At 37.6% G+C, this 23092-nt stretch overlaps 1 protein-coding gene across 12 annotated transcripts in view; it reads left to right on the forward strand.

The window, feature by feature from the left end:
- ADD3 (adducin 3) overlaps positions 1–23092 on the forward strand; it is a 126567-nt gene that overhangs the window by 57290 nt on the left and 46185 nt on the right. Inside the window, exon 1 of one of the 12 annotated variants that reach the window (XM_007964063.3) lies at positions 11870–12039. The exons of 10 other annotated variants lie outside the window; for them this stretch is intronic. The gene's annotated coding sequence lies outside the window, so the exon portion shown is untranslated. Of the gene's footprint in view, positions 1–11869; positions 12040–23092 lie in introns of those variants that run through there. One more of the 12 variants, XM_038009552.2, reaches the window with a different exon arrangement.

Here is a 23092-nt window from a genome sequence, read left to right on the forward strand (position 1 = left end):
GATTTTATATACATGGAATCATTCAATATCTACTCTTTTGTCTCCAGCTTCTTTTGCCCAGCATTTTTTTCCTGTAGGATTTGTCTATGTTGTTAAATGTAACAGTAATTCATTCTCTAGGAACATAAAATAATTCATTTAAATGATGGTCATTCAGATTGTTTCCAGTTTGCATCTATTAAAAATAATTCTGCCATGAACATCCTTGTTGTATGGTTTTGGTGTTCATATCCATGCAACTCTTCTGAGTGTGTATTTCTGGGAGAGGATTGGCTGGCTTACAGGGCATGTGTGTCTCCCACTTTTGCAGATAAGGCCAGTTTCCCAAAGTATTTGTATTAATTGACACAACTTGAGTTTCAGATGTTCCACATCCTTGCCAATACTTGATATTAACAGTTTTTTGTTTCTGTTTTCATTTTAGCCATACTGGTAGGTAGATAGTGGTATCTCATTATGGCTTTAATTTTTATTTCCCTTATAACTAATGATGATGTGCACTTCTTAATGTACTTACTGGTTTTTTGGATGTTCTTTTGCAAAGTGCTGTTCACGTCTTTTACTAATAGAAAAATTGGGTTATTTTTATTATTGATCTCGGTTTAAAAAGATATATTCTGGATTATCTTAAATGTTAATATCCATTCTTAAATCTGAAGTTAATAGCTATCTCTTCTTCTGAACAATTCAAGGATCTTAAAACACTCTTATTTTCTATTCTTATCTTATATGCTATTAGTAACCAGGATATTAGTTCACCTTGTTTTTAACCATCTTCATTTGTTATTGCTATTGTTTTATATAGTATTTTTAAAATTATGTGTTTCCCAGCCTGGGCAAAATGGCAAAACCTTATCTCTACAAAAAATATAAAAATTAGCCAGGGGTGGTGGCGCACACCTGTAGTCCCAGCTATGCGGGAGACTGAAGTGGGAGAATCGCTTGAACCTGGGAGGCAGAGTTTGCAGTGAGCTGAGATCTTGCCACTGCACCCTAACCTAGGCGACAGAGCAAGACCCTGTTTCAGGAAAAAAAAAAAAAAAAATTACAGATTTCTTCACCCACTGTTGTTTCTTTCATCCCAGCCTGCCCTTCCAGTTTTAATTTCTTTCTTCCTGGAATTTGCCCTTTAAAAGTTCCTTTAGTAAGTTTATAAAATTTTTTAGTGAGACAGTGTTGCATTTTACTCTTATTCTCCAAAGATAGTTTTGTTAGATATACAATTCCTAGACTGACATCTCCCAGCAATTTGAATATATTTCTTTGTCTCATTACTTTTATTTTGTTTTCTTTTGAAGTCTGTTGCAGGTTTAATTGTCAGTCCTTTGTAGCCAATCTGTCCCTGGACCACTCTACAAAAATTCTCTAGCCATGATTTCCTTGAGTATCTCCCCTGATCTCTCTATTTCCGCTTCAGGAACTTTGGTATGTTGGACTTTACTAAAGTCTCTTTGTGTGTGTGTGTGTGTGTGTGTGTGTGTGTGTGTGTGTCTGTGTCTGTCTGTCTGTCTCTCTCTCTCTCATTTTTCTTAGCCTCCCTCTCTCTTTCTCTCTTTTTGAGAAAGAATCTTACTCTGTTGCCCAGGCTGGAGTGCAGTGGCTCAGTCTCGGCTCACTGCACCCTCTGTCTCTCAGGTTCAAGTGATCCTCCTGCCTCAGCCTCCTGAGTAGCTAGAATTACAGGTGTGTGCTGGTCACCATGCCTGGCTAAGTTTTGTGTTTTTAGTAGAGCCGAGGTTTCACCATTTTGGCCAGGCTGGTCTCAAACTCCTGACCTTAAATGATCCACCTGTCTCAGCCTCCCAAAGTGGTGGGATTACAGACGTGAGCCACCATGCCCGACTTCTTTTAGCCTCTCTTCTGTATATTCCGTTTCTTTGTCTCTCTGTGCTTCGTTCTGGCTGGTTTTTTCAAGTCTGTATTCCAGTTTACTCTCTTTCCAGTTGGGTCTCATGTACTGTTTAATCCATTAAGTTTTTTCGATTATTCGGTAGTCCTTAAAATCTGCCAGTCCTTATAGCATCTTCCTTTCTCATGCATCTAATTTTATCTTTAAAGGTTTTGAAACATGAAGAGCACTTCATGTTTCTTTCTTGACTTGGGGTTTTCTGGATCATGCTGGTGTATAAACCCAAATCTCAAATCTTTGTGAGTGTAGGCCTGTTGTTACAGATTAGCAAGGGAGACTTTTTCCAGTCAGTGTTCTGGAAAAAACAGATAAGGATTTTTGATTTGGGTGTTGTTTGTTTTTGAGATGGAGTCTCTTTCTGTCACCCAGGCTGTAGGGCAATGGCACGATCTTGACTCACTGCAACCTCCACCTCTGAGGTTCAAGCGATTCTCCTGTCTCAGCCTCCCGAGTAGCTGGGACTACAGGTGTGTGCCACCACACCCAGGTAATTTTTGTATTTTTAGTAGAGACGGGGTTTCACTGTGTTAGCCAGGATGGTCTCGATTTCCTGACCTCGTGATCCACCCTCCTCGGCCTCCCAAAGTGCTGGGATTACAACCACCATGCCCGGCCCTTGATTTGGGTTTTTAATTCTGTCTGTTAAGGGATAGATTTTTTTTTTTTCTTTTTGGTCAACCTTTTAACTGAGAATGGACCCTTTAACATTCTGGTTTTTGTGTGTGTGTGTGGTTCTCTGTAACAACTCCCCATCTTATGGAAGTCTGTTACAGACTTCTGTAAGCCTAGTCCACAACTTGTGACTTGAAGAAAACCTGGTTTCTTGTTATTGACTATGACTCGAAATTCTTTTGTAAATTTTAAGCGGCTTATATTTCTTTGAGATATAATTGTCTAGAATTTTTTGAAAATTCTAAAATAAGAGTATTTCCATGAGCATTTCTTACTAATGGTGTGATCTATATAATGACATTATGTTGAGAGAGGTTTGTGTATTTAGATCCCTCTTTGAACTCTAGCTACAAATTTTTGTTTATAAACTGATAAGCCAAAATGTTAAAGCTACACTTGGTTGCTCTGTTCTGATTGTGTTAAGAACACGGGTCTAGGTGCACTGATTGCTTTCTGGTTTAGCAAGCACACCTTGACTTTTGTATTACGGTGAAAGCAAACACTTTTTGAATGTATAGTGCCTTTTAAAAAAATTCCTGTAGGAAGATATTAATGCTTAGAAAATAGATTTGATTAATAAATCATCTATAAAAAAACTTGAAATACCTCACTTTTTTTTTCAATTTTCATTTCCTAGAGTGTAGTAAAGGCAGTAGCTGTTAAACGTGAAATCAAACAAAGTAATTTGCATCTGGAAGAAAGCCCTTCTAAAATTCTTTCTGTAGTTTCTAGCCACATGATTGAAAAATATAATAAATGTATATTATGTTATTACTTCTCATTTGCAGTTTTTTAAAACTTTAAAGCAACTTCAAAGGTGCTAACTTGGGCCTTCTTTCTTCCCTCCACCTTCCCTTTTTATTTAAAGCATCATATCATTTATTATATTGGACCAGCAGGAATGAGTTTAAAGGGGTTGAGAACTGTTTCAGATTAATAACTTGGAAATAGCCCACAGGAGTCACAGTATTGCTTATCTTGGAGTAAGTTTTAAGAATCCAGCCACTGAGAATTATTTCTGTAAGCTGCCAAATTTAAAGTTGGAGTGAGGAAGGACCTTACACTGATCCACGTACCCGAAAATTCCTGTCAGTGTACTTTATGGGGATCTTGTAGTTTGAAGGATGGCGTAGTCCACAGGATAAAAAGCTTCATTATGACCATCAATAAGTAATGTTCTGGGTTTACACAGAGTTTATATATCTTTCCTCAAGGTTCTCAGTTTTTTATTTTCATGTATAAGGTATACATTACTTTTCTAAAATACTAACAATGCCAGATGATTTTTGCTTTGATTTGCTTTGTTTTTTCATATTCCTATGAATGATTTAGGTATTACTTCTCTTTGTTTAATATTTTTTAAAGTGATAGCTATTTATCCTAACTTTCTCTATACTGGAAAAACACCCTTTTTCCTTCCCCCATTTACAGGATTGTGCAACCTTTCAGTTAAACAAAACCAAAATTGTTCACTTGCTCAGTTTCCACCCCCTTGAAATAAGCCACATAGCTCTCTATGGGTGTGGCCCAGCCTCTTCCGGCTGCCACAGTTACTTGATCACCTTATCTCATGTCATCCTTGGCTTCCTATATTGTCTGTTCATCTGCTTTCTTAGCTCCTCCTTTTCCCCCTTCTACCCAGTTTTTGTACTCCTCCTGTCACTTTCCTTCTCAGAGATTCAGAAGCAATTGTCATGAGCTTTTCCACTCCCCTCCTTTTCTCTGAATATTCTGAGGAAGTTACAGTTGGCCCTCCATTTCTGAGGGTTTCACATTCTCAGATTCAACCAACCGCAGATTGAAAATATTAGAGTAAAAATACAGAATAACAACTACTTACATAGCATTTACATTGTATTAGGCATTATAAGTAATCTAGAGATGATTTAAAGTATACAGGAGGAAGTACAAAGGTTTTATGCAAATATCACTTCATTTTATATCAGAGACTTGAGCATCCTGGATTTTGGTGGCCATGGGAGGTCCTGGAACTAATCCCTGATGGATACCTAGGGATGGGTGTACATATATACTGTCCAAAGAATTCACTGAGGATTTCCTACTCCAGGATTAAACTCCTGAAGTGAATGTTCTGAAAGGCAAGAGGGTTTTTTTCTTTTTTGTCAAAGTTTTGATGTTGTAGGTGTGAATTCATTAGTATAAAGTACATAAATTATAGGCCTTGCTTTATATAAAGTATATGCTCCTAGAAAGTTGGCTAGTGGCTGGGCATGGTGGCTCATTCCTATAATCCCAGCACTTTGGGAGGCTGAGGGAGCTGAATCGCTTGAGCGCAGGAGTTTGAGATCAGCCTGGGCAACATCATGAGACCTTGTCTCTGCAAAAAATAGAAAAATTAGCTGGGTGTGGTCATGTGAGCCTGTGATCCCAGCTACTTAGGAGGCTGAGCTGGGAGGATCATTTGAGCCCGGGGAGGTTGTGGCTGCAGTGAGCCATGATCATGCCACTGTACCCAGCCTGGGCAACAGAGTGGGACCCTGTCTTAAAAAAAAAAAGTTGCCTGTATCTCAATATAACATGGTTAAATGCAGGCGCGATTACTATTTAAAAGAACCTGACAAGGAATCTTTAAATAATTTACATAAATAATCCTACCTTAATTTCTCCGTTTTAAAGAGTTTTTCCTCTCAGTTTGTGATGATTGTATATGCTATAAATGATCTGCATATTCTTCATAAAAATGGAAGATTTGTTATTTATTTGTACTTCGATGTGGAAGCATCTTAAACATTAACTCTGTGGCATTTTCTCATCAATAATAAGTTGATGAAGTGAGTGACCCAGTCTCAGCAATTTAACATATCATCCCTTTCAGCTTTAAGTGTATATTTAATCACCTTAGCCCATTTTTCAATCCACAAAAGTAACCTTTCTCATATATCAACAACTTTCTGGGCCAGTGAACCTCAGAACTTAAGTGCCTTACAAAACATAATGCTTATTAGTTGCTGTGTTTTTTCCCCCCTGCTTCCCATCCTTTCCCGTTAAATCTACCTTGCTTATACTTGATGTCTTTAAGGATTTGAGCCCATAGGGTATAGTATACTGTAGTGCCACGTTGACCATGGAATTTGTTTACTGACCTTAGTATTAACCTAGAACATTCTTATGCCTCTTTTCATGGTGTCAGATTACAGTTTGACTGGCTTTCAGGATAATTAGTCTTAATTATTTCTAAGTCATTGGTTAACTCAGTGTAAGAACAAGCATTGTTTAAAAAAGAATATAAATGGCTTTTGAGTTTCTTTTCTTAGCATGCAAGTCAGAAGAGTAGAGTGAAAGCAAAAGCACATGACACAAAACTGTGGTTGGCTAATAGATTGTAGGCTTCCTGTAGCTTAAATTATACAAATCACTGTAAACTGTTACCCAGTGGCAATTTTGATTTCCCTTTTGTATTAGTTGTAATTCGTGCTACTTTTATTTAAAGTAAAGCTATGTGTTAAAAGTTTATTAAAACATATATTGTCTTTCTTTAATCTTTCTCCTCTTTACCCCATATATACTCATTCCTTTTAGACCAAGCTCCAGGGTAACTTGCCCTATAACCTTTCAAATAGGCTCCTTTCTCTGAATCTGTAGTATATCTATTACAAGATAGAGTGTGCTACAATTGTCTCTCCCTCTCCCCTGCCCCAACCCACTAAATTGCTAGTATTTTAGGGTCAGAGACAGTGTCTTATTCATTTCTTACATTTTCTAACGTGCTACCTGTTCAATTGTAGCATGTAATAGTTCGGGAATGAATCGTTAGTAGAATAAATGTATTTAAGAAAAAAGTAGAAAAGAAATACTTGGTGAATTGATTTACCAACTTAGAATTTAAATATAAATTTAAAAAAATCTAGAATCAAAGTAGATCATGTGATCAGTACAGCTGTAGGTTACAGAGAATAAATTGATACTATACACTTCACTAATGTTTGGGAGCAGTATGTATGATTCTATAAACTGAAATCCCTCTAAAATGTACAGAAGAGATACATTTACAGACTAGTTTTGTTTTTGTTTTCATTACACCTATCATGCTACTGAGTATATAGCAAATCTATCAACCATCGAGTGGAAAAACACATTAAGATACTTTAAGGCAGGCAGAGTTATGCGGGGGTTGAAGGACAAAGATTTGGGGGGTAGGGGTGCAGATAGCCAAACCTGTCTCTCGGCCTGTCTTGGAAAAAGCTTACTTATCATATCTGAGGACCCTTAAAGCATTAATTTTTGAGGGTGGGATGTGGCTCTTGTCATATACAGGCAACACAAGCTCTAGAGCTAGATCTCAGAGAGGCTGAGATTGTTAGTAGGCCTAGACATCATGTGTTTTTTTTGTTTTGTTTTTAGTTTTTTGTTGATTTTTTTTTGAGGGGGAGTGGGGGGCTGGGAGGAGCCAGCTTTGCCTCCTACCTATCCAACAGCAGTGTTTGAAGCTAAGTGCTTGAATTTGGTTTTGGAGGATAATTTTAGAAACATCATTGATAAATACTTAAATTTCCCAAGTTTAAAAAAAAAATTGGGGAAGTGGCTTTTACTGGGTAAAGTATTTGAAACTTAAAACATATTTTTCCAAGTAAAGAGATGTCTCATAGTTGGAAAAAGCAATTTAAAAATGCCTACAGAGCCCCATATCCTTGGATGGAACAGCTCAAAGCAAAAGTAACATTTTTAACAAATTGCAGTGGGGAGGGTTTCAGTCCAACAAAATAAAAAGGCTCTTTAGGTCTGCTGTAGAACATTGTACTTATAATCAACACTAATGTATACTTAAATTTAAGAGGTCTCATGTTATGTATTCTTACCACAGTTAAAAGTTATACCTCAAAGATTTAGAAAGTAAAAACAAATTGCATGTGTCATGAATATTTTGTATATTGTGGCTATATTTCATTTTGTTTTTACTTGTTTTCTGTTCCGTTGTAGAACTTTTTCCCAAAACAAATTATTCATGATTGCAGATTTAAGGCACAAATAGATTTATTCTTCACTTTTTATTCTGTGCTTTTTTCTTTTTCATGTAGTCTGTGTCTCCAGGAGGTGTTAATAAAATGCGTAGTTTTCAGAACTTTCATGCCATCAGTAGAGTCAAAGCCATATTATGTCTTTCTACCTCTAGTTTGGCAACCTTGGAGATACAATACAACCTCACTAGTTTGGTTAATTTTTGTTTTAAATGGGGATCATGCCTAATCTTTAGACCTAATGACTTACTGAATTTCAACCTCAGCTTTAATAAGATGAACTTATCAATCATTGTAGGTTATGTCGTGTACATTTTTTATCCAGAAAAAGCCTATTTTGAACATTAACCGTATTTCACTTATCCCCAACCTTGCCTTTTCTATAATTCTTCCTTTTTAAGTCTTGGATTACCTGTTTTAACAAATAACCATCTATCAAATATTAAATAGGCAAGGTACATTATTTACCATGTATATTATTTATTTATTTTTATTTATTTATTTTGAGATGGAGTCTCGCTCTGGTGCCCAGGCTGGATTGCAGTGGTGTGATCTCGGCTCACTGCAAGCTCCGCCTCCCAGGTTCACTCCATTCTCCTGCCTCAGCCTCCCTAGTAGCTGGGACTACAGGTGCCCGCCACCACGCCCAGCTAATTTTTTTGTATTTTTTTTAGTAGAGACGGGGTTTCACTGCATTAGCCAGGATGATCTCGATCTCCTGACCTCGTGATCTGCCTGCCTCGGCCTCCCAAAGTGCTGGGATTACAGGCGTGAGCCACCGGGCCTGGCCCTAGTTTTCTTATCTGTAAAGGAGGCATCATAATAGTACTACTGATAGGGTTGCTGTGGAAATTCATGGAATAAGTATGTAAAGTGCACTGCGTAGCAGTCTGAATTATTCCAGTGGCACTTTAACTGCTTAGCAGCATTTAGATCTCTGAGGACACACAAGTTTACACAGTTGGTTTTTAATCTTTTTAATATTTCATGCATTTTACTCTGATCATCTCCTTGCCCCCTATTTTTCTGTCATTTTGCTTTCCTTTTTGGAGAGTGTTCATCCTTAGTTGTTTTGTTTTTAATTATAACTAAATGCCTATTACTCAGGCATAACCATTCCACACTTAGGGATGGTTTCAGTGGGCTAAGCTCTAAGCTCTGTGCTATCTGTTGGAATACAAAGGTGATCCCAGCTGAGTAGAGGAACCCATGGAAGCAGCCAGCTTCCCCACCCCAGACTAACATGAATTTAAGTAACCTGATTTAAACAGTTTAGACCTTTTTTTTTCTTAGCCAGTCTTGTGGTAGGTGGAGAGGTTACTTCCCATAGACATTTCAAGCTAGACTGAATGTCCCACAGAGCTGAAGCTTGCCAAGCAAAGCTCATCTCTGTGGCTGTTTTAAGTCACTAATAGTTATACCACGTTTCTAGAAGCTGGTGTCACCATCAGCCAAAAATTAAACTCCTCTCCTCCTTTCCCCTCCTCCCCTCCCCTCCCCTCCCCCAACCCGATATATCCTTGACCAGATGATGTTTGTTCAAAAGGAAAAGCCCTTTTTTTGGTTTTATGCTTTAATTTTAGTCTACCACATGTTTGAGATGCCTAGTAGTTCCTTAACAAATCAAACTTCATGACTTCAGGATTCATAGCACTTTAGTTGGAGACAGCTTCTCATTGTGCGGGTTTGATTTCTGGCACTTGAAAACATCTCCATTTGGAAACTTATGGAATGTTTCTTTTACTCCCCTATTTGGAGTAGACAGTTTGTCTTCTCTTCATTTATCAAGCCCTAGACCCTAGTGGTGCCCAGAGTGGGTGTCCTATCTATGTTGTATTTGAGAATGTACAGGTATTAGGAGTGCGTGAACTCTTGTGCAGCTGATGTTGATTGGAGGACAAAAGGGGAAGGGGAAGGCCCTTAGGACAATGAACTCAGTCATGGAGCTACCTCATTTCCTCTTTTTTTTTCTTAAACAAAGCTAAAATATGTTTTCAATTATTTTGTTTTTAAAATGCCATCTTTTTTCGCTGACTTTCATAACAATAATGGCAAGTCATGTATTGAAAATACAATATGAAAAAATGACGTTTTACACAATTTAAATCAAACAAATATTTGAAATAAAATTGGAATTGGAGGACAGGGAGAGAAGGGGGATAGCACACTTCATGAGTTGCATACAAGCCCATACTTCAGTTGTTAAGCCTCTGGCACTCAGTATAGTATTTTTATTTAAAATCCACAAAACAGAGTTAGCGGGGAGGGAAGGAGAAATTTCATTGCTTCAAAGTTACCCTAGAAGATTGGATCTGTAAATTTACATGAATCCCTGAAACAGGCATGTATGTGAGTGCCAAATAGTATCAGGACTAACCAAGAAAAACTTGCTTTTCTGCATGACTGTGGTGAAAGCATTGGTTCCCAACAACTTTCACATTTATAAGGATTTTTTAAAGGGACTAACTACACATTGGGGAAGTAGCTGTGTAGTCCAGAGTATTGGCTGGATTTAACATAGAGCATGTGGATTCCTAAGAATGTCACACCTTGTCTATACCAATAAATCAGAGTGTCTATTCTTGATACTAAATCTGATATTACTGGCAGATTTTCTCCTTTATTGGAAGGGTAATATTCAGAAGGGAGAATATTTTTTATGTGTTTTGCTCTGTGATTGGGGTGTTTTTGTGTGTGTGTGTGTGTGTGTGTGTGTGTGTGTGTTTGTGTGTTTGCTATGAAATAATACTGGCAAGTCCCAAGAAAACTAGATCTGGATTTCATTTTGTCTCTTCAACTCTGTGTGATCTTGCGCACATTCCTGACATGTTACAAACAGCTTGTGTCTCTGAATGTGCAGTATCAATTTTCAGTGGTGAAAGCCCCGAAAGGAAACAGACTGATTCTTCCATGCACAAACAGCTGGGCAGTTGTGGATGGAATTAATTGCTGATATATATTGGCTGTGTTTTTCTTCTCTTGTTATTTCCTTTGCAGCTGTGAAAGTGAAGTTTGACTTGAAAACACATTCTGCCAGTGCAAATCCAAAAAGTATCAAGACAGGATTCTTCTACTATAATAACCAACTGGTAACTTTGAATTGTTAGTTTGAGGGGGAGATGAGGAAGAGCTAAGAGATGGCAGCAGGTGATTCATAATTACATTGATGGTTGAAAAAATCAGGCAGTTGGACTATGAGAAGAGTATGTTGGAATGGTTAATTTGTCATGTGGCAAGAGTGACCTCATAATCCAACAAAGGCAAGATCAATCAACAGCCCCTCACTAGGGTCCTGAGAGGATGTTCTAAGCCATCTCTCAAAATATTGAAATGTTCAATACTCCAAACTGATTTATTGTTCCAATGTGAGAGAGTAGCTCTTGGCTAGAGTAACGTGACAACATGCATCATTAAAAATAATATTTTCCTGGTGTTCTCTCAAATCCTTTTCCATTGTTCATTTTAAATTCTATGTAAGCAATTATATAGTTTTTTCATGTGCTTCTTTTCCTCAAACTTTAATTTTATGATTATAGGAATTCAATTAAAAATAACTCTTTGTTGTGTTTCTGAACATGCATATACAGAAAATAGTATTGGTTAAAATCACTTTGAATAATTATCAGATGTTTGATAATAGTTTCAGTAACTGATAAATTATTTTAGATACTGTTGAAGATATTTATACAGTATTTATGCATACTGTGGAAAACTTTTTAAAATAAAATTCCTACAAAATTATTGAAAAAGGGGGTGAGTATAAAAAAATATGGTATGCATAATAAATAATTTTCTTTTTTACATGTACATTTCAATATTCTACCAAAGCAACTCCATAAATGACATCTTATTTTGAAGGGACCTATTGCTAGTTGATAATAAAATGTTTTTATTATTTGTGCATTGTTAGGAGAACTAGAGCACTGGTGAGGAGAGAAAGAGGTAATTTGTGTTAATGTTCAGGACCTCTGGTAACTGGCTGAAGTAATGTTTTAGAATGAGCAAAGCTTCTGACACCTTGAGATATGTAAAAGCTGCTGTTGCTAAACTTAGAAGTTGGCATGGTTGGACTTCCTTTATAGTACTCCACTTCCATCTAACATTCTGTTGGTTGAACTGTGTGATCTGTCTTGCATTTTATTTTATCTTTACTTTCTTCACAAACAAGAAATGAGAATATATTTTACTTCAAGGCAGGAAAGCTGATCTTCAAACATGAACTCCCCCCAACTTTTTTAGGAGGACTAATCAATTAATTGTGACTGAGGCTCTGAAAATGTGTGACAATATTAATGTGCAGTTTGCTCTCACTGAAGTCGGCCTGGGTGTGTTGTTTCCCCCAGAGTGAGCTCCACCCTTGCTCTAACCACATTGACTGTGGATATCTTGCTCTTTAAAACAAAGTTCATTTTTAGGGCAGTATTGCAACAGAATTGCCACACAAAAACCAGCTTAAGAAATGTACAGCGCTTCAATTTTTTTGTAAGTAATGGATTGTCTATTGTAATACTGATTGCTCACAGCTTAAGGGGAAACACAGATAAGATAGATGGTTAAGCTTTGTGCCAGCCGCTAGTAACATGCAATATTCTTTGGGAGGAGCTTCTGGCTTTATCATTCAACTAAGGTTTTTTTCTTTTAGTTCACTTGTCTGCTTTTTTCCCCCCCTTTCTTAAACAGTTTACTGAATTGTTAGTTTTAACGATTTTGGGGATGACATTTGCTGTTCAAATGAAGGAAAATAGTTTTCTCCCAAATGTGCTAGTTATTTAACTTAAAAATGCTTGAAGTGGTGTTTTATACTGAATTTATTGGACCCATTAATAGCATAATCTGGCAATACTGTGTTTCGAGACATCGTGACATGAACTTTGTGTGTAAGAGTGGGTTCATTGAATTAAAAAAAAAGGCAGCATCTAAAGAGCCTTTTATTTCTGTCATAATGATGCTTTGTCCTGTTGCTGTTGGGTATTTGTCAGAAGAGTTGGGGCAGGCTGTAGCCCAAAGTTCTGTTCCATGCCTCATCAGTTCCGTGCCTCTGTGTTCTTTCTAGAGTTTGTGACGTGAATGGTGAGTTGAACTATAGGAGAATTATTGTTGTTCATTGAGGTCCATGTTCAGCAGTTTTTTTCTTTGCAACTGGGGTCTGTCTGACCTTTTTTTCCCCTCACACACTGAATTTCTGTTTGTACCTGAGTTTTAAATGCCTTTGGAGTATTCAATTATTCACTGACTGAAGTGGGCATGTGGAGGGAGAGGCTGTGTTTTGTGTTGTCTATACACTCTGGTGTGTGGTCATGTGTACACTTTGGGTAGACACTCATTTGGTGCAAGCAAATTGAACAACTGCCTCCCTTGAAATCAAAACTGAATGTTGAAAATGACTAATTTCTGTAAAGCTTGCAGAGGTGACATTGTGTCATCCTTTTTGAACTAAGACTTCTTAGCATCTCCTTGCTTCAGCTTCCTCTGTTTTACTACTAAATCCGGTAGTAATCAGATTTAGCTGTCTTCTAACTTCATAAGGATGTAAGAATAAAGCACAGGTATGGTATCATAGCAAAAAGCACTAACCTGGGATTCAAGAGACTGATTTACCTCTTTGGATATTAGTTTCTTCACTTATACAATTAGGAATTTGGGTTAGCCTCTTGTAAGATCTTTTCTAGCTTTGAGTACTCTTAATTTTCTTTGTAAAGACACCAGACTATTCCAGAAGTGCTAAAGGGAATATACTAGAATTGAGAGAAAAATGGTTGGATGTTAACTCAGTCATTTTTATAAATGACATGAAAACTAAAGCTTTACTGTAAGAAGTTGTGTCTGTCAGAAATTTTGAAATTTACTTTTTCATATCTGAGTAGTAGAACTAGCTATATAAAACATCTCATCAGCATTTTCAAGTTGAAATTAGGCCAACCTCCTGCCACAAGTGTTTTCGTGGACCTTTCCTTGAACATTGGCTATTTAGTGTACAGCTATTAGTTGTGTAGCCTTGGGTAAAAGTGGCTTTCAAACTTTTTTCAGTATATTTTGCATCATGACCCAACCATGATACATATGAACCACTTTAAATCTCTGAAATAAATTTCTCTTACAACACAGAAAACACTGTTATCTGTAATGGTTCATTTCAAAAAATATTGGTTACAACGTACTGTCCCTTTGAACTCTGGAGGAATACAGTTAAACTTCGACTCTTACAGTTGTGCTGGAGCAAAGCTTGCCAGTGAATTTGCTGTTAAATATTGAAATTAGAAGATTTTTAAATAGATTTTTATTTGGAACTTTAATAGAAAATCTTAGTTAATATCTCCAGTAATACTCTATCTTTTCCTAGGTACATAATATAAAGAAAATGGAATATTTTTTACCAAGCCCTGTGCATCTGCCCCCTCAGTCTCCCTCTCGTTTACTCCAGTCTGCTATACAAGCTTTGTCTTATTTATGCATACCCTATTAGTGAGAACTAATACACATACCATGACATGAAAAGCATTGAGAAGGCTTTTCTAGAGAACTAGATACAATGTGTCATGTACATTAGATACAGAGTGTCAAATTACCATTGATAAACCCTGTCTTTATCTTCATCACCAGAGTTGTCTCCCAGAGCTCCACGGAATTTCCTTTCTCTGCTTTAATGTACTTTTAAAAGGTAATTTTACTAAAAAATGAATATGGTAAAAAGATGAAATAATATAAAAGGGCATGTGACAAAATGTTTTTCCCAGCCTAATCCCTCAGCCCCACTCCCCAGAGGAGAATTTATTTTTCAAAAAAATGTCAATGGGAGAGAGACAGAGAGGAGTGTGTGTGTGTGTGTGTGTGTGAGTGATCTACCTGAACAGCTTTTTAATCCATATAAAATTATACCATGCATACCATTATGTATCTACTTTTTTCTTTTTTTTTTTTTTTTTGAGACAGAGTCTTGCTCTGTCACCTAGGTTGGAGTGTAGTGACACAATCTTGGCTCACTGCAACCTCTGCCTCCTGGGTTCAAGCAATTCTCCTGCCTCAGCCTCCCGAGTAACTGGGATTATAGCTCGGCTAATTTTTGTACTTTTAGTAGAGTTGGGGTTTCACCATGTTGGCCAGGCTGGTCTCGAACTCCTGACCTCAAGTGATCCCCCTGCCTCAGCCTCCCAAAGTGCTGGGATTGCAGGCATGAGCCACTGCACCCAGCCTACCTCATTCTTTTTAATGGCTTTATAGTACTTTATTGTGTGGATGGATGTAATGTAACTCAGTTATTCCTCCTTCGATGGATATCTGGATCATTTCCAAGTTTGTTCCCATCCCCTCTCCATCAGAGGTACTTATGCTATTAGTCTTCTCCTACCTCCGTTTTGGGACAGAACCCAGAACTTCGGTACTATAGAGAAGGTATAATAGTGGTGTGTGGAAAGGGAAAATTCCCTCACCAACTTCTGTTTATCAGACTAGGGCTCCAAAAGTAGGCCGCATTATCCCAGGCATTCTTGGGTGGGGGTGGGTAAGAACTGCCCTAGGAGGAAGTCATTTCTCAGCAGAATAGTGAAAGAACATTGGGTTCAAAGTCGGGTAACTTGGATGTGGGATTGGGTCACCTGACCTCCTTGAATCCTCAGTTTTACCATCTATAAAATGAGAGGTTTGAAGTAGATGAGTTTTAATGTCCCTTCTAACTTCAATATTTGTGTAGTATTTTTGTTGGAATATTGATTTAAACTGGATAACCCAAATTATATGAAGTTTCTCGTATTTAAATTAAAAACATCTTTTATATATATTGTGTGGTCTGTAATTTATTTGACCTTCCATATGGTCTAAGCCAGTTTACAGTTTAAGAATGTAAAAAAGGAAAGTTGAATATCATTCTATATTTTATATAAACTATTTTCTAAAAAGTCAATTTCAAAAGTATCAAACCCATTCCAGAATTAAAAGCAAATCCTTTTTATCAAACTTGAATACTTGAGGAAGAAGATTGTGAGGTTATGTTTGTTTTTAAAATGGATCCTTATAATTTTCAGTGAGTCCGACCATTCAGAAGTAATCCTAGAGCTTTGAAACTTGGCTTCAGGTTTCTTGTTTAAACTGTTTGCACATTCTAGCCCTTTAATCCATCTCCTTGTTTCGTTAAAGCTAAAACTGACATTACTTAACTAAAGTTTTCAGATTTGATGCTGAGGAAGCTGCTTTAGAGGTGAAATATATCCTGCCAGCAAAGTTACAAAGTTACATGGCAAAGTTATAAAGTAACAAAAGCAGTCATTTTTGCTGCATCACACATACGATGTTTACCATTGCCTAGCATTGCCTTTTTCACAGTTTTAGTCTCATAATTCAATCAAATGACAGCTGTTCTAAAGATAAAATGATGTAAGAACTTCATTTGATTTGTGTAATTACAGCTGGAAGATAAAGACATTTTCTTGGCTAGAAGGTAGGAGAGTTTGTATGTTTGTGTGGTGGTTACCTTAGCTTCTTGGCAGAAGGCTTAATATACCTTGAATATACTTTTCTATAATCTGAGGTATTATTCATTATTCAAAAAATGCTAGATAATTATTAGTATTCCTTGTTAATTTTCATACACATTTTTTGACATACAGTTCCACTTAGCAAAATGTATCGAAGACCTTCTAGCAGCTAAGCACTGAATTAAATGCTGGGAATACCTGGGTAACTTGGACAGTCTTGCTTAGAATCCACTAAAATGACAACTGCTCCTGTTTCTTGCATTGTTGAAGCTTTCTAATATCCACTGGTGATTGGAACTTGGCAAAAAAAAAAAAAATTTAAATTCGTATCTGTGAAAATAGATGAAAAGTATGTTTTCAGTGTTTAAAAAGGAGGTCTTAATGTCTTAGTACAGTGTCAGTTACTTTGGAGGCACTTTTCCACTTCTGTATGAGGGTCTGCTGGTGACATCAGTTTCTCACTAATTGAACTCTTAAATAATGCTGTGGTGCTTGGACTAATTAATTGAGCCTAAATTTTTGTCTACTAAAACATATCTGATGTGTGAAATGTGAAAATCTGTTGCAATTGTTGTGCTTCATATATTATGATTTTTTTAACAATTGCTTATATGAAACCACGCTTGAAAATGGTCACATACTGTTTTGAAGATACATCCTGATGGCTTCTTTGTCAAATTACCCCATCCATTGTGGCATGTATAACTAAGGAAATTCTTCATAGTTAGAAATATACAGGATGCTGCTGTCTACAGGATGTTGAACAAACGTTGTCTAAAGCATTTGAAGCCGTTTTAGGAAAACAGTCCTATGGTAGCAAAATCAGTCAGATTGTAGTTTGAGCTGAAACAGACATTTTAAACTAGCGAGGAGGAAGTCTCCACACAGTCCCAGAAGGCACTGCTATTTCTCCTTTGGAGCCCAGCATTTGGCTAGGGTCCTGTGACACACAGTGGGAATTCACTTCCTATCAGGAAATGCTGTTTTTCAATGTATTATCTTGTTGAGACAACCACAGTGAACAATAGGCTATTAACGTTTTAGAACAACAAGTGTCATGACTAAGCCAATATTTGCTTTGTTTTGAGTATCACTCTAAAAAAAAAAAAAGCTTTGGCTGAGCTTCAGAATACATTTGACCATCAGTAACTGTTGGGCATAAAAGTCATGACAGTTAAAAAGATCAGGAAAAAAAAATGCTTTATTAGTGGTGATGACCTTTTGCAGGCTTACTCTACACACTTCCTGTCCTTAGATGAGAATGAATTATTTTAAACATACCTTTTGGGTATGAAAAATGTCTATTTAAAGGCCTATTTTGAGTTTTGGAAGCCACGAATTCAAGTTCTCCTATAAAACATTAAACTGTCTTACGAGATAGCTTATTCGGTTTACTTCTCTCCACAATTATTAATAAACTGCAAAGTCCTTAAGGGCAGGAATCAGAGCTGTGCCTTATGTAGTCTTTACAACCTTTTCCTAACACCTGAATTAGGGTTTGCTGATTGATTGGATCAGTAGTTTCTTTGGTGTTTGAAGATAACGTTTTTGTATCATTATTTGTACCTGGTCTCAAAACATGGCGGTAAATATATATTTTTAGAAATTGCTGTTTTATGTATGTATTTACTTATTTTAAATATTTCCAGATACCGATAATGCTCTTCTCATACTTTCACACTTTTTTGTGTAATTACTTTTCAGTCAGCTTAAGACATTTCATATTCAGGTCACAATATTCATTACCTTAACCATCTTGGATACTTGGCCAGTCTTACCAAACCACGAATAACCCAGTTTTCAAAGTTTGCTCTAGATTCCCTGCCCTGGTTTATTCTAAGACAAGTAGAGAATGGGGGTTTTATGAGTTAATAGCCTTACTCACCTCACTGAGTTAGTAAACCTTATTGAGTAACTCTAAGTGGACAGTAAAGAAAGGAAAAAACGTTGACCCAGTTACTTGGAGCCGACAGACATACTCAAATAATTGAAAGACAGTACAGACTATGACAAAGTGCTTTGAGCACTAAGGTTGCAGGGAGAGCTAAGATGGAGGAACTTAGGAAAGTCACCATGGAAGGGGTTGGCTTTTGAATAAGAATTCAAAGTATGGACAAATATTGGGTGGATGGATGGATGGAGATGAGAGGGGAAAACAGTCCAAATGTGTAAGAAATATGGTAGGCAAAGCAACAGTCGGGGATGGATGGCTTTTATTAGGAAGAGTCATTTCCCTCTAAACCTAATAGGGATAGACTTTAAGGTCTTTCCTATCCTTTTTTCAGGGCCTGAATTTTAGAAGCCCCGGGCTGATAGCTAAGTATTTTTTTTAAAGATGGGACTTCCTGGATGCTCTTTTATTTCCTTGGGGGAGGGTCTGAGGAAATGGTGGTGTTGGAAAACTGTAGTAGTTGACTTTGTGCTTCTTTGTTGCAACCAAGGATCCCAGAGTTGTAGTACTCTTACTACCTTTTAAAAGTTTAAAACAACACTTCCTAGCACTTTACAACTTGACAGAACCTTTCCTAGACAATAGAGATCAAAAGTAGACACACAATATTTACCAAACTCTGGAGAGCTACTTAAGTTACTAAGCTCCTCATAGATAGCTTTTTATTTGACAATAAAGTACTTGATGTAGGCTTTAAGTCCAGCTAAATAGACACTATAGAACTAAGTTGTGAGTCTAGTCTTTGTGAGCCTCAGAAAAACAAGAGTCCTACTTCAAGCTGGAATTTAAAATATAGCAAGCAATTTCAGTGGACCTTTTAGGCATGTGTGAGTGGGCACAAAAAGCTGAGTCATGAAGTTTTACTCTTCCTAGTGAATTACCATGAAAGCTTGAAAGAAAAGCACTCTCATTATTTTAAAATAGTAAAAATTGCTTTAGATTGTTATGGAAATAACACCAACAAAATGTTTTGTGTATTAATCATGAGCACATACCTACAAACCCCTTAAAATCAAGAAATTGTAACAGGACATTACCTGGCTTTAAAAAATAAAAGTTAATAGTTTATGTAATGTACAGTAGCACCTGAAATGTGTTTTCTTAACAAAATCTTAAGTTAAATAAAAGTGCAGTTCATGTTTTAAATTTTTCTTATATCAACAGATCATAAGGTCTACAGTCTTACGTATCTCATTCTAATCTAGATAAAGTGAAAAGTATTGGGTAAGATAAATTGAGGGGCTTGGGACACACCACTCTCTCTTAGGACCTGTTCTGCCTTTCTCCATGTAAGAAATGAGGAGAATAAGATTTGGTAATATCTTACATCCTTTTAAACTCTTAACACCTTTAGATTCTAAGGATACTCTTCCTCTTTTGGCTCTCATTAGGTAATATCAGGGAAAACAACTCTTGTTGGAAGAGTTCCTATTTGTATTTACAAAGCAGTGTTTTGTTTCTCTACAGTCCTAAAAAGGTATGAAAGTTATTCTTCGTTCTTTTAAAATCTGCATTTCTGTTGTTTTTGATAAACTTTCCTCCATAAATTAAATAGTGAATTAATTTAATGTTTTCTCTTTTTCCGAATTTGATATTGTACTTCTCAGGTCTTTTTCCAGATTTTCTCTTTGTATTGAGAGTTCAGTTTCCAGCAGTGGACTGGAGACTTGGGTTGTTGTCTCTTTATCTTCTCATTATTTCCAGTTTCTTCATGTTAGAAATAATTTTAATTCCCCTCCTTTTTTTGATATGAATTAGTTTGTGTCATAAAATATCAATGTATGCATACATTTTTAGAATTCTTACTCATATCATCTAGGCCTACTTTTCAAAGCTAAATCCTGTTTTATCAGGACAGAGCTGAGACCTCTTTAAATGCACACACAAGCTTGCATGGCAGTTAATGTCCAACACAGTTCAAAATGAAATAATGGGGCATATATAATCTGGATACCAGGATCTAGAGGGGCCCTGCCTTTTTCTAAAGTTCATAATTATAGTTTGGATTACAGTTTGTTGAAGATTTAATTTGGTGAATACTGAGGGGATTTTACTGACTATTGATTTAATAAGCAAAATCCTAAGTGCCAGGATTTTTAGGTTTATTGTTTATGTATTTATGTTCATATAAACTTCATTTTAAGAAAATTCGATCTCTGAAAATACATGTTTTGCTAAAGGGTTTGCATTAGAGGTGGGAACTTAGATTTGAGGCTGGGGTTGGGGAGGAGTTAAAAATATTTAGCCAAAGAATCTTAACAGATGTAGGTTTGAAATGACTCAAAATTTGAAAACATCTTTGGGAGTGAGGCTAGTAGAGTTGTAATAGAGTGTGCTGGTTAAGAACGCAGATTCTGGAACTAGTCTACTTGAATTTATATCTAAGCTCCACAATACAGTTCTTGTGTGACCTTGGACAAGTAACCTGTGTGCTTGCTTCCTTGCTGTAAAATGGAGTTATTAACACCTACCTCTCACAGGGTTTTGTGAGGGTGAAATGAGTTAAAACATGCTACTTTTTAAAACAATATCAGACAATTGTAGGTGTTTAAGAAATATTGGATATTTTACTGATTATTTCCACTCTTTCCACATAAAAATGTATTTATTCCAATGTAATTTAATGAAAAAACACACACGTTCAAATAGTAAGAAGGAGACCAGGCGGAGTGGTTCACACTTGTAATGCTAGTGCTTTGGGAAGCTGAGGCGGGTGGACCATCTGAGGTCAGGAGTTCGAGACCAGCCTGTCCAACATGGCAAAACCCTGTCTCTACTAAAAATATAAAAATTAGCTGGGCATGGTGGTGGGCACCTGTAATCCCAGCTACTTGGGAGTTTGAGGCAGGGAGAATCACTTGAAGCTGGGAGGCGGAGGTTGCAGTGAGCTGAGATCATGCCATTGCACTCCAGCCTGGGTGACAGAGTGAGACTCAGTCTCAAAAAAAAAAAAAAAAAAACTAAAAAGGATGGTCTCTGTAATGGCTAAATTAAAACTAAAAACTAAAAAGGCTGAATACACCTGACAAGGAACCTGGAATCCAGGTAAGCAGTCGGGAGCAGATCCCCAGAAATGGGCAATAGGAATGAGTCCAAGTATGTCAACAGTCAATATGAGTGAGATTTAGTAGGTGTCAAACTGTAGCACATAGGCAGAGTTTAGGGACAGGAAATTTTTGGCAAAGGGCAGCGCTTGGTAGAAGTGCAGATCCAGTCAGTACCAGGGAGATCTGCATGGCTTCAGAGATCTACTGCCATATGCAAAGATGTGAGCTATCAGGTGACCTCAGGGAACAGTGGCAAATGATAGAAGGGTCTAAGACTGAGATGTGGGCCCCAGGGTTCAGGCATAGACCTTCAATTGTAAAAGTATTTGAAGTTACCTGATAGAGAAACAAGAAAGTAAATTAGGCTGCTTGAGAGTGAGTGGAGTGACTCAGAGTTTAATGATTGAGAAACAGACTTGGGCCGGGCATGGTGGCTCACGCCTGTAATCCCAGCACTTTGGGAGGCCAAAGTGGGTGGATCACCTGAGGTCGGGAGTTAGAGACCAGCCTGACCAACATGGAGAAACCCCTTCTCTACTAAAAATACAAAATTAGCTGGGCATGGTGGTGCAAGCCTCTAATCCCAGCTACTCGAGAGGCTGAAGCACGAGAATCGCTTGAACCTGGGCGGTGGAGGTTGTGGTAAGCCGAGATCACACCATTGCACTCCAGTCTCGGTGACAAAGAGTGAAACTCTGTCCCCCAAAAAAAGAAGCTGGGCACAGTAGCTCACGTCTGTAATCCTATCACTTTCGGAGGCCAAGGTAGGTGGATCACAAGGTCAGGAGATCGAGACCATCCTGGCCAACAGTGTGAAACCTCATCTCTACAAATATACAAAAATTAGCTGGGCATGGTGTCACGTGCCTGTAGTCCCAGCTACTTGGGAGGCAGAGGCAGGAGAATCGCTTGAACCCAGAAAGTGGAGATCACAGCCAAGATCACGCCACTGCACTCCAGCCTGGGGACAGAGAAAAAAACAACAAAAAACAGGCTTAGTATGGTTTGGCTTTGTGCCCCCATTTGTGGCCCATCCAAATCTCATATTAAATTGCGATCTCAAGTGTTGGAGGTGGGATCTGGCAGGAGTTGATTGGATCATGAGGGTGGTTTCTAATAGTTTAGTCCCATCCCCCTAGTGCTGTCTCATGATAGAGTTCTCACAAGATCTTGTTGGTTAAGTGTATATGTAGCACCTCCTCCTTCACTCACTTGCTCTCCTGCCACCATGTGAAGATGTGCTTGCTTCCCCTTCACCCTTCTGCCATGATTGTAAGTTTCCTGAGGCCTCTCCAGCCAAGCTTCCTGTACAGCCTGTGGAACTGTGGTAAATTAAACCGATTTTCTTTATAAATTATGTAGTCTCAGGTAGTTCTTTACATCAGTGTCAGAACAAACTAATACACAAGATTCAAATGAAAGTCAAACATCAGAGTGGGAACGACAGCAAGACTGACTTGATGCTGAAATACTAAACTAATTTATTAGGGTTTCTCATAATCCAAGGGTCCCAGAGCCTGGCATGAACCTGCAAGGTGTGGGTTCGGTAGTCTCCAATGTGAGTAGAATAGCAGAAATGCAGCATATATGTACACATGGCAAGAAACCCACTCAGAAAGTGGCTTTTTTTTTTTTTTTTTTTTTTTGAAACTGAGTCTGGCTCTGTTGCCTAGGCTGGAGTGCAGTGTCACGCCATCTCAGCTCACTGCAACCTCTGCCTCCCAGGTTCCAGCAATTCTCCTGCCTTAGCCTTCCAAGTAGATGGGATTACAGGTGCCCACCACCACGCGTGGCTAATTTTTGTATTTTTAGTAGGGATGGGGTTTAGTTAGGGATGTTGGCCGGGCTGGTCTTGAACTCCTGTCCTAGGTGATCCATCTGACTTGGCCTCTCAAATTGCTGGGATTACAGGTGTGAGCTACCACACTTGGCCCTGAGCAAGTGGCTTTTAAGTCCATCTTTGCTTAAGTAAAAATATATTCTATAGTATTTTGATTTAGTAACTGCTTTAACAGTGTTTCCGCTATGATGGAAGCAGTAGACCCACTGCATATTTAATTTGTCATTGT

This window comes from Chlorocebus sabaeus, chromosome 9 (assembly GCF_047675955.1).
Source record: "Chlorocebus sabaeus isolate Y175 chromosome 9, mChlSab1.0.hap1, whole genome shotgun sequence".
In the NCBI taxonomy this organism is placed as follows: Eukaryota; Metazoa; Chordata; class Mammalia; order Primates; family Cercopithecidae; genus Chlorocebus; species Chlorocebus sabaeus.